Source organism: Coregonus clupeaformis, chromosome 16, assembly GCF_020615455.1.
Source record: "Coregonus clupeaformis isolate EN_2021a chromosome 16, ASM2061545v1, whole genome shotgun sequence".
Classification (NCBI taxonomy): domain Eukaryota; kingdom Metazoa; phylum Chordata; class Actinopteri; order Salmoniformes; family Salmonidae; genus Coregonus; species Coregonus clupeaformis.
In genome coordinates, this window is record NC_059207.1 from 28,999,897 (window position 1) to 29,013,676 (window position 13,780).

The following is a 13,780-nucleotide window of genomic DNA, read 5'->3' on the forward strand; positions in this document are numbered from 1 at the left end:
AGCATGATGTTTCCACCCCCATGCTTCACAGTAGGTATGGTGTTCTTTGGATGCAACTCAGCATTCTTTGTCCTCCAAACACGACGAGTTGAGTTTTTACCAAAAAGTTATATTTTGGTTTCATCTGACCATATGACATTCTCCCAATCCTCTTCTGGATCATCCAAATGCACTCTAGCAAACTTCAGACGGGCCTGGACATGTACTGGCTTAAGCAGGGGGACACGTCTGGCACTGCAGGATTTGAGTCCCTGGCGGCGTAGTGTGTTACTGATGGTAGGCTTTGTTACTTTGGTCCCAGCTCTCTGCAGGTCATTCACTAGGTCCCCCCGTGTGGTTCTGGGATTTTTGCTCACCGTTCTTGTGATCATTTTGACCCCACGGGGTGAGATCTTGCGTGGAGCCCCAGATCGAGGGAGATTATCAGTGGTCTTGTATGTCTTCCATTTCCTAATAATTGCTCCCACAGTTGATTTCTTCAAACCAAGCTGCTTACCTATTGCAGATTCAGTCTTCCCAGCCTGGTGCAGGTCTACAATTTTGTTTCTGGTGTCCTTTGACAGCTCTTTGGTCTTGGCCATAGTGGAGTTTGGAGTGTGACTGTTTGAGGTTGTGGACAGGTGTCTTTTATACTGATAACAAGTTCAAACAGGTGCCATTAATATAGGTAACGAGTGGAGGACAGAGGAGCCTCCTAAAGAAGAAGTTACAGGTCTGTGAGAGCCAGAAATCTTGCTTGTTTGTAGGTGACCAAATACTTATTTTCCACCATAATTTGCAAATAAATTCATTAAAAATCCTACAATGTGATTTTCTGGATTTTCTCAATTTGTCTGTCATAGTTGACGTGTACCTATGATGAAAATTACAGGCCTCTCTCATCTTTTTAAGTGGGAGAACTTGCACAATTGGTGGCTGACTAAATACTTTTTTCCCCCACTGTATGTCACGCAATAAAATGCAAATTAATTACTTAAAAATCATACAATGTGATTTTCTGGATTTTTGTTATAGATTCCGTCTCTCACAGTTGAAGTGTACCTATGATAAAAATTACAGACCTCTACATGCTTTGTAAGTAGGAAAACCTGCAAAATCGGCAGTGTATCAAATACTTGTTCTCCCCACTGTATATACGTGTTTGTTTTGGGCTTCGTCCCCGTCGTTGTTCATGACGAAAAAACTGTGGAGAACGTTGAACACTATTATGGGTAGGAATTGGACCACCTCTTTTGTTGAATCAGAGGGTATATTTATTACAAAACCACACGACATCGCAAACTACTTTAATGAATATTTTACAGGCGAAGTGGACAAGTTGAGGAATGCCATGAGTCCGACTGATGGCTCCATGTCATATACCCTTATAAAAGACTGTTTCATGAAGGAGGGGCAATGCATGTTCGAATTTCACCAAGTAGAAAGGGAAAAGGTTGAAAGGATGCTGTTGTCTCTTCCCTCTCATCTAGTGTTGCTAGATTTCAGTGCTGCTGATATACAGTTGAAGTGGGAAGTTTACATACACCTTTGCCAAATACATTTAAACTCAGTTTTTCACAATTCCTGACATTTAATCCTAGTAAAAATTCCCTGTCTTAGGTCAGTTAGGATCACCACTTTATTTTAAGAATGTTAAATGTCAGAATAATAGTAGAGAGAATGATTTATTTCAGCTTTTATTTCTTTCATCACATTCCCAGTGGGTCAGACGTTTACATACACTCAATTAGTATTTGGTAGCATTGCCTTTAAATTGTTTAACTTGGGTCAAACGTTTCGGGGAGCCTTCCACAAGCTTCCCACAATAAGTTGGGTGAATTTTGGCCCATTTCTCCTGACTGAGCTGGTGTAACTGAGTCAGGTTTGGAGGCCTCCTTGCTCGCACACGCTTTTACAGTTCTGCCCACACATTTTCTATAGGATTGAGGTCAGGGCTTTGTGATGGCCACTCCAATACCTTGACTTTGTTGTCCTTAAGCCATTTTGCCACAACTTTGGAAGTATGCTTGGGGTCATTGTCCATTTGGAAGACCCATTTGAGACCAAGCTTTAACTTCCTGACTGATGTCTTGAGATGTTGCTTCAATATATCCACATCATTTTCCTTCCTCATGATGCCATCTATTTTGTGAAGTGCACCAGCTCCTCCTGCAGCAAAGCACCCCCACAGCATGATGCTGCCACCCCCGTGCTTCACAGTTGGGAAGGTGTTCTTCGGCTTGCAGGCTACCCCCTTTTTCCTCCAAACATAACGATGGGCATTATTGCCAAACAGTTCTATTTTTGTTTCATCAGACCAGAGGAGATTTCTCCAAAAAGTACGATCTTTGTCCCCATGTGCAGTTGCAAACCGTAGTCTGGCTTTTTTATGGTGGTTTTGGAGCAGTGGCTTCTTCCTTGCTGAGCGGCATTTCAGGTTATGTCCATATAGGACTTGTTTTACTGTGGATATAGATACTTTTGTAACTGTTTCCTCCAGTCTCTTCACAAGGTCCTTTGCTGTTGTTCTGGAATTGATTTGCACTTTTCGCACCAAAGTACGTTCATCTCTAGGAGACAGAACGTGTCTCCTTCCTGAGCGGTATGACGGCTGTGTGGTCCCATGGTGTTTATACTTGCGTCCTATTGTTTGTACAAATGAACGTGGTACCTTCAGGTGTTTGGAAATTGCTCCCAAGGATGACCCGACTTGTGGAGGTCTACAATTTTATTTCTGAGGTCTTGCCTGATTTCTTTTGATTTTCCCATGATGTCAAGCAAAGAGGCACTGAGTTTCAAGGTATGCCTTGAAATACAGCCACAGGTACACCTCCAATTGACTCAAATTATGTCAATTAGCCTATCAGAAGCTTCTAAAGCCATGACATCATTTTCTGGAATTTTCCAAACTGTTTAAAGGCACAGTCAACTTAGTGTATGTAAACTTCTGACCCACTGGAATTGTGATACAGTGAATTATAAGTGAAATAATCTGTCTGTAAACAATTGTTGGAAAAATTACTTGTGTCATGCACAAAGTAGATGTCCTAACCGACTTACCAAAACTATAGTTTGTTAACAAGAAATGTGTGGAGTGGTTGAAAAACAGGTGTATGTAAACTTCCGACTTCAACTGTATTAGCCATATCTAAGAAAACCACAGATCCAAAGGCTGGGCCTAATATTGTGTATAAGAGGTCATACAATACGTTTTGTAGTGATTCCTATGTTGTTGATGTAAAGAATATTTGTTGGTCTGTGGTGTGTAATGAGGAGCAAACAGACACATTTATGAAATTGCTTATTCCAGTTACTAATAAGCATGCACCCATTAAGAAAATGACTGTAAAAACTGTTAAATCCCTGTGGATTGATGAGGAATTTAAAAATTGTATGATTGAGATGGATTAGGCAAAAGGAATGGCAAATAAGTCTGGCTGCACAACCGATTGGCAAACGAAAATCTCTCATGTCTCAAAGTGGAAGAGGGATTGACTTCATCACTGCTTGTTTTTGTAAGAGGTGTTGACAAGCTGAATGTACCGAGCTGTCTGTTTAAACTACTATCACACAACTCGGAAACCCATGCATACCCCACAAGACATGTCACCAAAGGTCTCTTCACAATCCCCAAGTCCAGAACAGACTATGGGAGGCGCACAGTACTACATAGAGCCATGACTACATGGAACTCTATTCTACATCAAGTAACTGATGCAAGCAGTAGAATCAGATTTAAAAACAGATAAAAATACACCTTATGGAACAGCGGGGACTGTGAAGAGACACACATACAGGCACAGACACACATGATAAGACACGTCCTCTACACACACGTACACATGGATTTTATATTGTAGATATGTGGTAGTAGAGTAGTGGCCTGAGGGAACACACTTAATGTGTGGTGAAAAGTGTTATGAAATGTAATATCATGTAATATTTTTAATTGTATATAACTGCCTTAATGTTACTGCCTAATGGGGATCCATAATAAACCCCAGGAAGAGTAGCTGCTGCCTTGGCAGGAACTAATGGGGATCCATAATAAACCCCAGGAAGAGTAGCTGCTGCCTTGGAAGGAACTAATGGGGATCCATAATAAACCCCAGGAAGAGTAGCTGCTGCCTTGGCAGGAACTAATGGGGATCCATAATAAACCCCAGGAAGAGTAGCTGCTGCCTTGGCAGGAACTAATGGGGATCCATAATAAACCCCAGGAAGAGTAGCTGCTGCCTTGGCAGGAACTAATGGGGATCCATAATAAACCCCAGGAAGAGTAGCTGCTGCCTTGGCAGGAACTAATGGGGATCCATAATAAACCCCAGGAAGAGTAGCTGCTGCCTTGGCAGGAACTAATGGGGATCCTTAATAAACCCCAGGAAGAGTAGCTGCTGCCTTGGCAGGAACTAATGGGGATCCATAATAAACCCCAAGAAGAGTAACTGCTGCCTTGGCAGGAACTAATGGGGATCCATAATAAACCCCAGGAAGAGTAGCTGCTGCCTTGGCAGGAACTAATGGGGATCCATAATAAACCCCAGGAAGAGTAGCTGCTGCCTTGGCAGGAACTAATGGGGATCCATAATAAACCCCAGGAAGAGTAGCTGCTGCCTTGGCAGGAACTAATGGGGATCCATAATAAACCCCAGGAAGAGTAGCTGCTGCCTTGGCAGGAACTAATGGGGATCCTTAATAAACCCCAGGAAGAGTAGCTGCTGCCTTGGCAGGAACTAATGGGGATCCATAATAAACCCCAGGAAGAGTAGCTGCTGCCTTGGCAGGAACTAATGGGGATCCATAATAATCCCCAGGAAGAGTAGCTACTGCCTTGGCAGGAACTAATGAGGATCCATAATAAACCCCAGGAAGAGTAGCTGCTGCCTTGGCAGGAACTAATGGGGATCCATAATAAACCCCAGGAAGAGTAGCTGCTGCCTTGACAGGAACTAATGGGGATCCATAATAAACCCCAGGAAGAGTAGCTGCTGCCTTGGCAGGAACTAATGGGGATCCATAATAAACCCCAGGAAGAGCAGATGCTGCCTTGGCAGGAACTAATGGGGATCCATAATAAACCCCAGGAAGAGTAGCTGCTGCTTTGGCAGGAACTAATGGGGATCCATAATAAACCCCAGGAAGAGTAGCTGCTGCCTTGGCAGGAACTAATGGGGATCCATAATAAACCCCAGGAAGAGTAGCTGCTGCCTTGACAGGAACTAATGGGGATCCATAATAAACCCCAGGAAGAGTAGCTGCTGCCTTGGCAGGAACTAATGGGGATCCATAATAAACCCCAGGAAGAGTAGCTGCTGCCTTGGCAGGAACTAATGGGGATCCATAATAAACCCCAGGAAGAGTAGCTGCTGCCTTGGCAGGAACTAATGGGGATCCATAATAAATACACATACAAATACAAACAAGTTTAAAATATATCCCAGGTCTAAATCAGAGCAGAAAGCCTCTCCATCCCAGTATGGAAGTTGTAGACTTTCTCTTCAATTCATCTCCAACTAGAAGTCCTTCTCTGACCTAAATTCACCTCTTCACTTGGTGACATCTAGTAGAAGCAGAAACCCTGCATCTTAAACGTCCAATAAAAGAGAAGGGAAACAGCCATTTAATTCAGACTTTATTGTTACAATCATTACTATTTTAGTAAAAGCCTCGTGACCAATATTTAATGGAATATGTGATGACCCATCCTGGTTGTTGTTCTTTGGTAATTAAACATCACAGCCACATCTCCTACAGGCTGTTTCAGAGTGATCTACAATCAAAGCTAAGGAAACAGCGAACTGAAAACACATCAAACTAACAGAACAAACAGCGAACTGAAAACACATCAAACTAACAGAACAAACAGCGAACTGAAAACACATCAAACTAACAGAACGGGTGCAGCGAACTCAAATGAGCCACCCGCCCACCACCGCAACAAATATTTCTCTAGTCAATTATTTGTAAACTCCCCATTCTCTCTCTCTGTGGACTGGAAATAGTCATTAAATGAGTGATTTGTAAATGATAGAGGGCTTTGATGTAGCTAGTAAACCAGTGGTCTGTCCCAAATGGCACCCTATTCAACAGTAGTGCACTATATAGGGAATAGGATGCCATTTGGGACGCAACCAGGTCTGCCTGGCATCTGGGAGGGAGGGAGGGATGGAGGGATGGAGGGAGGGCGTGAGGGAGGAGGAGGAAGAATGCCTGGAGCATTTCCCTCGCTTCCTTTCTCATTGTGGAGACGGGCAGGCAGCATTCTTCAGATCCGATTGGATCAGCCTGAGGGGCTGCCCCGTCTCTCAGAGCTCTTCCGTCTTTAATTTGTTTAGACAAACAGCTATAAACATGTAGAGAGCAGCAGAGCAGGGTGAAACTAAACTAAAGTAGAGTAGACTAGCCTCCAGGCCTCATGTCCTCTTACAGCAGCAGGGTGAAACTAAGCTAAAGTAGAGTAGACTAGCCTCCAGGCCTCATGTCCTCTTACAACAGGGTGAAACTAAGCTAAAGTAGAGTAGACTAGCCTCCAGGCCTCATGTCCTCTTACAGCAGCAGGGTGAAACTAAGCTAAAGTAGAGTAGACTAGCCTCCAGGCCTCATGTCCTCTTACAGCAGGGTGAAACTAAGCTAAAGTAGAGTAGACTAGCCTCCAGGCCTCATGTCCTCTTACAGCAGGGGTGAAACTAAGCTAAAGTAGAGTAGACTAGCCTCCAGGCCTCATGTCCTCTTACAGCAGGGGTGAAACTAAGCTAAAGTAGAGTAGACTAGCCTCCAGGCCTCATGTCCTCTTACAGGCAGGGTGAAACTAAGCTAAAGTAGAGTAGACTAGCCTCCAGGCCTCATGTCCTCTTACAGGCAGGGTGAAACTAAGCTAAAGTAGAGTAGACTAGCCTCCAGGCCTCATGTCCTCTTACAGGCAGGGTGAAACTAAGCTAAAGTAGAGTAGACTAGCCTCCAGGCCTCATGTCCTCTTACAGCAGGGTGAAACTAAGCTAAAGTAGAGTAGACTAGCCTCCAGGCCTCATGTCCTCTTACAGCAGGGTGAAACTAAGCTAAAGTAGAGTAGACTAGCCTCCAGGCCTCATGTCCTCTTACAGCAGCAGGGTGAAACTAAGCTAAAGTAGAGTAGACTAGCCTCCAGGCCTCATGTCCTCTTACAGCAGGGGTGAAACTAAGCTAAAGTAGAGTAGACTAGCCTCCAGGCCTCATGTCCTCTTACAGCAGGGTGAAACTAAGCTAAAGTAGAGTAGACTAGCCTCCAGGCCTCATGTCCTCTTACAGCAGGGTGAAACTAAGCTAAAGTAGAGTAGACTAGCCTCCAGGCCTCATGTCCTCTTACAGCAGGGGTGAAACTAAGCTAAAGTAGAGTAGACTAGCCTCCAGGCCTCATGTCCTCTTACAGCAGGGTGAAACTAAGCTAAAGTAGAGTAGACTAGCCTCCAGGCCTCATGTCCTCTTACAGCAGGGTGAAACTAAGCTAAAGTAGAGTAGACTAGCCTCCAGGCCTCATGTCCTCTTACAGCAGCAGGGTGAAACTAAGCTAAAGTAGAGTAGACTAGCCTCCAGGCCTCATGTCCTCTTACAGCAGCAGGGTGAAACTAAGCTAAAGTAGAGTAGACTAGCCTCCAGGCCTCATGTCCTCTTAGCAGCAGGGTGAAACTAAGCTAAAGTAGAGTAGACTAGCCTCCAGGCCTCATGTCCTCTTACAGCAGGGTGAAACTAAGCTAAAGTAGAGTAGACTAGCCTCCAGGCCTCATGTCCTCTTACAGCAGCAGGGTGAAACTAAGCTAAAGTAGAGTAGACTAGCCTCCAGGCCTCATGTCCTCTTACAGCAGGGTGAAACTAAGCTAAAGTAGAGTAGACTAGCCTCCAGGCCTCATGTCCTCTTACAGCAGGGTGAAACTAAGCTAAAGTAGAGTAGACTAGCCTCCAGGCCTCATGTCCTCTTACAGCAGGGTGAAACTAAGCTAAAGTAGAGTAGACTAGCCTCCAGGCCTCATGTCCTCTTACAGCAGGGTGAAACTAAGCTAAAGTAGAGTAGACTAGCCTACAGGCCTCATGTCCTCTTACAGCAGCAGGGTGAAACTAAGCTAAAGTAGAGTAGACTAGCCTCCAGGCCTCATGTCCTCTTACAGCAGCAGGGTGAAACTAAGCTAAAGTAGAGTAGACTAGCCTCCAGGCCTCATGTCCTCTTACAGCAGGGGTGAAACTAAGCTAAAGTAGAGTAGACTAGCCTCCAGGCCTCATGTCCTCTTACAGCAGGGTGAAACTAAGCTAAAGTAGAGTAGACTAGCCTCCAGGCCTCATGTCCTCTTACAGCAGCAGGGTGAAACTAAGCTAAAGTAGAGTAGACTAGCCTCCAGGCCTCATGTCCTCTTACAGCAGGGTGAAACTAAGCTAAAGTAGAGTAGACTAGCCTCCAGGCCTCATGTCCTCTTACAGCAGGGTGAAACTAAGCTAAAGTAGAGTAGACTAGCCTCCAGGCCTCATGTCCTCTTACAGCAGGGTGAAACTAAGCTAAAGTAGAGTAGACTAGCCTCCAGGCCTCATGTCCTCTTACAGCAGGGTGAAACTAAGCTAAAGTAGAGTAGACTAGCCTCCAGGCCTCATGTCCTCTTACAGCAGGGTGAAACTAAGCTAAAGTAGAGTAGACTAGCCTCCAGGCCTCATGTCCTCTTACAGCAGCAGGGTGAAACTAAGCTAAAGTAGAGTAGACTAGCCTCCAGGCCTCATGTCCTCTTACAGCAGGGTGAAACTAAGCTAAAGTAGAGTAGACTAGCCTCCAGGCCTCATGTCCTCTTACAGCAGGGTGAAACTAAGCTAAAGTAGAGTAGACTAGCCTCCAGGCCTCATGTCCTCTTACAGCAGGGTGAAACTAAGCTAAAGTAGAGTAGACTAGCCTCCAGGCCTCATGTCCTCTTACAGCAGCAGGGTGAAACTAAGCTAAAGTAGAGTAGACTAGCCTCCAGGCCTCATGTCCTCTTACAGCAGGGTGAAACTAAGCTAAAGTAGAGTAGACTAGCCTCCAGGCCTCATGTCCTCTTACAGCAGGGGTGAAACTAAGCTAAAGTAGAGTAGACTAGCCTCCAGGCCTCATGTCCTCTTACAGCAGCAGGGTGAAACTAAGCTAAAGTAGAGTAGACTAGCCTCCAGGCCTCATGTCCTCTTACAGCAGGGGTGAAACTAAGCTAAAGTAGAGTAGACTAGCCTCCAGGCCTCATGTCCTCTTACAGCAGGGTGAAACTAAGCTAAAGTAGAGTAGACTAGCCTCCAGGCCTCATGTCCTCTTACAGCAGGGTGAAACTAAGCTAAAGTAGAGTAGACTAGCCTCCAGGCCTCATGTCCTCTTACAGCAGCAGGGTGAAACTAAGCTAAAGTAGAGTAGACTAGCCTCCAGGCCTCATGTCCTCTTACAGCAGCAGGGTGAAACTAAGCTAAAGTAGAGTAGACTAGCCTCCAGGCCTCATGTCCTCTTACAGCAGGGTGAAACTAAGCTAAAGTAGAGTAGACTAGCCTCCAGGCCTCATGTCCTCTTACAGCAGGGGTGAAACTAAGCTAAAGTAGAGTAGACTAGCCTCCAGGCCTCATGTCCTCTTACAGCAGAGGGTGAAACTAAGCTAAAGTAGAGTAGACTAGCCTCCAGGCCTCATGTCCTCTTACAGCAGGGGTGAAACTAAGCTAAAGTAGAGTAGACTAGCCTCCAGGCCTCATGTCCCTCTTACAGCAGCAGGGTGAAACTAAGCTAAAGTAGAGTAGACTAGCCTCCAGGCCTCATGTCCTCTTACAGCAGGGTGAAACTAAGCTAAAGTAGAGTAGACTAGCCTCCAGGCCTCATGTCCTCTTACAGCAGGGTGAAACTAAGCTAAAGTAGAGTAGACTAGCCTCCAGGCCTCATGTCCTCTTACAGCAGGGTGAAACTAAGCTAAAGTAGAGTAGACTAGCCTCCAGGCCTCATGTCCTCTTACAGCAGCAGGGTGAAACTAAGCTAAAGTAGAGTAGACTAGCCTCCAGGCCTCATGTCCTCTTACAGCAGCAGGGTGAAACTAAGCTAAAGTAGAGTAGACTAGCCTCCAGGCCTCATGTCCTCTTACAGCAGGGTGAAACTAAGCTAAAGTAGAGTAGACTAGCCTCCAGGCCTCATGTCCTCTTACAGCAGCAGGGTGAAACTAAGCTAAAGTAGAGTAGACTAGCCTCCAGGCCTCATGTCCTCTTACAGCAGCAGGGTGAAACTAAGCTAAAGTAGAGTAGACTAGCCTCCAGGCCTCATGTCCTCTTACAGCAGGGGGTGAAACTAAGCTAAAGTAGAGTAGACTAGCCTCCAGGCCTCATGTCCTCTTACAGCAGGGTGAAACTAAGCTAAAGTAGAGTAGACTAGCCTCCAGGCCTCATGTCCTCTTACAGCAGCAGGGTGAAACTAAGCTAAAGTAGAGTAGACTAGCCTCCAGGCCTCATGTCCTCTTAGCAGCAGGGTGAAACTAAGCTAAAGTAGAGTAGACTAGCCTCCAGGCCTCATGTCCTCTTACAGCAGCGGGTGAAACTAAGCTAAAGTAGAGTAGACTAGCCTCCAGGCCTCATGTCCTCTTACAGCAGGGTGAAACTAAGCTAAAGTAGAGTAGACTAGCCTCCAGGCCTCATGTCCTCTTACAGCAGCAGGGTGAAACTAAGCTAAAGTAGAGTAGACTAGCCTCCAGGCCTCATGTCCTCTTACAGCAGGGTGAAACTAAGCTAAAGTAGAGTAGACTAGCCTCCAGGCCTCATGTCCTCTTACAGCAGCAGGGTGAAACTAAGCTAAAGTAGAGTAGACTAGCCTCCAGGCCTCATGTCCTCTTACAGCAGGGGTGAAACTAAGCTAAAGTAGAGTAGACTAGCCTCCAGGCCTCATGTTCTCTTACAGCAGGGTGAAACTAAGCTAAAGTAGAGTAGACTAGCCTCCAGGCCTCATGTTCTCTTACAGCAGGGTGAAACTAAGCTAAAGTAGAGTAGACTAGCCTCCAGGCCTCATGTTCTCTTACAGGCAGGGTGAAACTAAGCTAAAGTAGAGTAGACTAGCCTCCAGGCCTCATGTCCTCTTACAGCAGGGTGAAACTAAGCTAAAGTAGAGTAGACTAGCCTCCAGGCCTCATGTCCTCTTACAGCAGGGTGAAACTAAGCTAAAGTAGAGTAGACTAGCCTCCAGGCCTCATGTCCTCTTACAGCAGCAGGGTGAAACTAAGCTAAAGTAGAGTAGACTAGCCTCCAGGCCTCATGTCCTCTTACAGCAGGGTGAAACTAAGCTAAAGTAGAGTAGACTAGCCTCCAGGCCTCATGTCCTCTTACAGCAGGGTGAAACTAAGCTAAAGTAGAGTAGACTAGCCTCCAGGCCTCATGTCCTCTTACAGCAGCAGGGTGAAACTAAGCTAAAGTAGAGTAGACTAGCCTCCAGGCCTCATGTCCTCTTACAGCAGGGTGAAACTAAGCTAAAGTAGAGTAGACTAGCCTCCAGGCCTCATGTCCTCTTACAGCAGAGGGTGAAACTAAGCTAAAGTAGAGTAGACTAGCCTCCAGGCCTCATGTCCTCTTAAGCAGCAGGGTGAAACTAAGCTAAAGTAGAGTAGACTAGCCTCCAGGCCTCATGTCCTCTTAGCAGCAGGGTGAAACTAAGCTAAAGTAGAGTAGACTAGCCTCCAGGCCTCATGTCCTCTTACAGCAGGGTGAAACTAAGCTAAAGTAGAGTAGACTAGCCTCCAGGCCTCATGTCCTCTTACAGCAGCAGGGTGAAACTAAGCTAAAGTAGAGTAGACTAGCCTCCAGGCCTCATGTCCCTCTTACAGCAGGGTGAAACTAAGCTAAAGTAGAGTAGACTAGCCTCCAGGCCTCATGTCCTCTTACAGCAGGGTGAAACTAAGCTAAAGTAGAGTAGACTAGCCTCCAGGCGTCATGTCCTCTTACAGCAGCAGGGTGAAACTAAGCTAAAGTAGAGTAGACTAGCCTCCAGGCCTCATGTCCTCTTACAGCAGCAGGGTGAAACTAAGCTAAAGTAGAGTAGACTAGCCTCCAGGCCTCATGTCCTCTTACGGCAGGGTGAAACTAAGCTAAAGTAGAGTAGACTAGCCTCCAGGCCTCATGTCCTCTTACAGCAGCAGGGTGAAACTAAGCTAAAGTAGAGTAGACTAGCCTCCAGGCCTCATGTCCTCTTACAGCAGGGTGAAACTAAGCTAAAGTAGAGTAGACTAGCCTCCAGGCCTCATGTCCTCTTACAGCAGGGTGAAACTAAGCTAAAGTAGAGTAGACTAGCCTCCAGGCCTCATGTCCTCTTACAGCAGGGTGAAACTAAGCTAAAGTAGAGTAGACTAGCCTCCAGGCCTCATGTCCTCTTACAGCAGCAGGGTGAAACTAAGCCAAAGTAGAGTAGACTAGCCTCCAGGCCTCATGTCCTCTTACAGCAGGGTGAAACTAAGCTAAAGTAGAGTAGACTAGCCTCCAGGCCTCATGTCCTCTTACAGCAGCAGGGTGAAACTAAGCTAAAGTAGAGTAGACTAGCCTCCAGGCCTCATGTCCTCTTACAGCAGGGGTGAAACTAAGCTAAAGTAGAGTAGACTAGCCTCCAGGCCTCATGTCCTCTTACAGCAGCAGGGTGAAACTAAGCTAAAGTAGAGTAGACTAGCCTCCAGGCCTCATGTCCTCTTACAGCAGGGTGAAACTAAGCTAAAGTAGAGTAGACTAGCCTCCAGGCCTCATGTCCTCTTACAGCAGGTTCCTGGTTCCCGCTCCAAGGCATCCTATTCTCTATGTACTGTAGTGCACTACTTTTGACCAGAGCCCTGGTAGTGCATTACAGAGAAAATAGGGTGCCATTTGGGACGTGCCCTTAAAACAATCTGGGACTGCCTTTACTACGGGGAATACAAACAATTAAGGCCCCACCAAGAGAGGACAGCGGGGCTTGACTGGCTGCACTCAAAACACTCTGACTGGCTGCACTTTAAAACACACTGACTGGCTGCACTCAAAACACACTGACTGGCTGCACTCAAAACACACTGACTGGCTGCACTCAAAACACTCTGACTGAGTTAGTATAACTCTGCATCCCAACATCATAACACTCGGCCCCTAGGTTTACCTGCAGTGTTGGTGGAGTTTACATCTGAACAAGGAGACGAGACCAAGCTCCCCAACTGTCTGTCTACCGAACACAAATCTACATAACAGCTCATAAAGTCTCTGATGGATTGGGATTATTTGTATATATTGATGAACTATCTCTAACTGGGGATAGACTTGATCATAACATCTGACTGGGGATAGACATGATCCAAGATAAGAGTTTACCAGCGGTGAAGTCTACCACAAGGTCTGATTGTATGTTATTTTGTTGTTTGGCTTTTCCATGGGACATTCAGTGTGCAGCCTTTCTCCCTCCAGGATGGCTACACCGTCATCAGTCCTCAGTCCCCACACCCAGATGGAGAGGCTTTATAGCAAGAGGCAGGAGTAGCAGCACGTCATGAACCTTTATTACATCAAATTAGAGGCTTCCAGTGAGTTACAATATGTGTTTCATAGCAGTGTGAGGTGGTGGTAGCAGGGAGGGGGACAGGGGAGCGGTTAGGTCTAGGTGATTAATAGCAGTGTGAGGTGAGGTGGTGGTAGCAGGGAGGGGGACGAGGGAACAGTTAGGTCTAGGTGATTAATAGCAGGTGAGGTGGTGGTAGCAGGGAGGGGGACAGGAACCAAGTTAGGTCTAGGTGATTAATAGCAGTGTGAGGTGAGGTGGTGGTAGCAGGAGGGAGACAGGGAGCCAGTTAGGGTCTAGGTG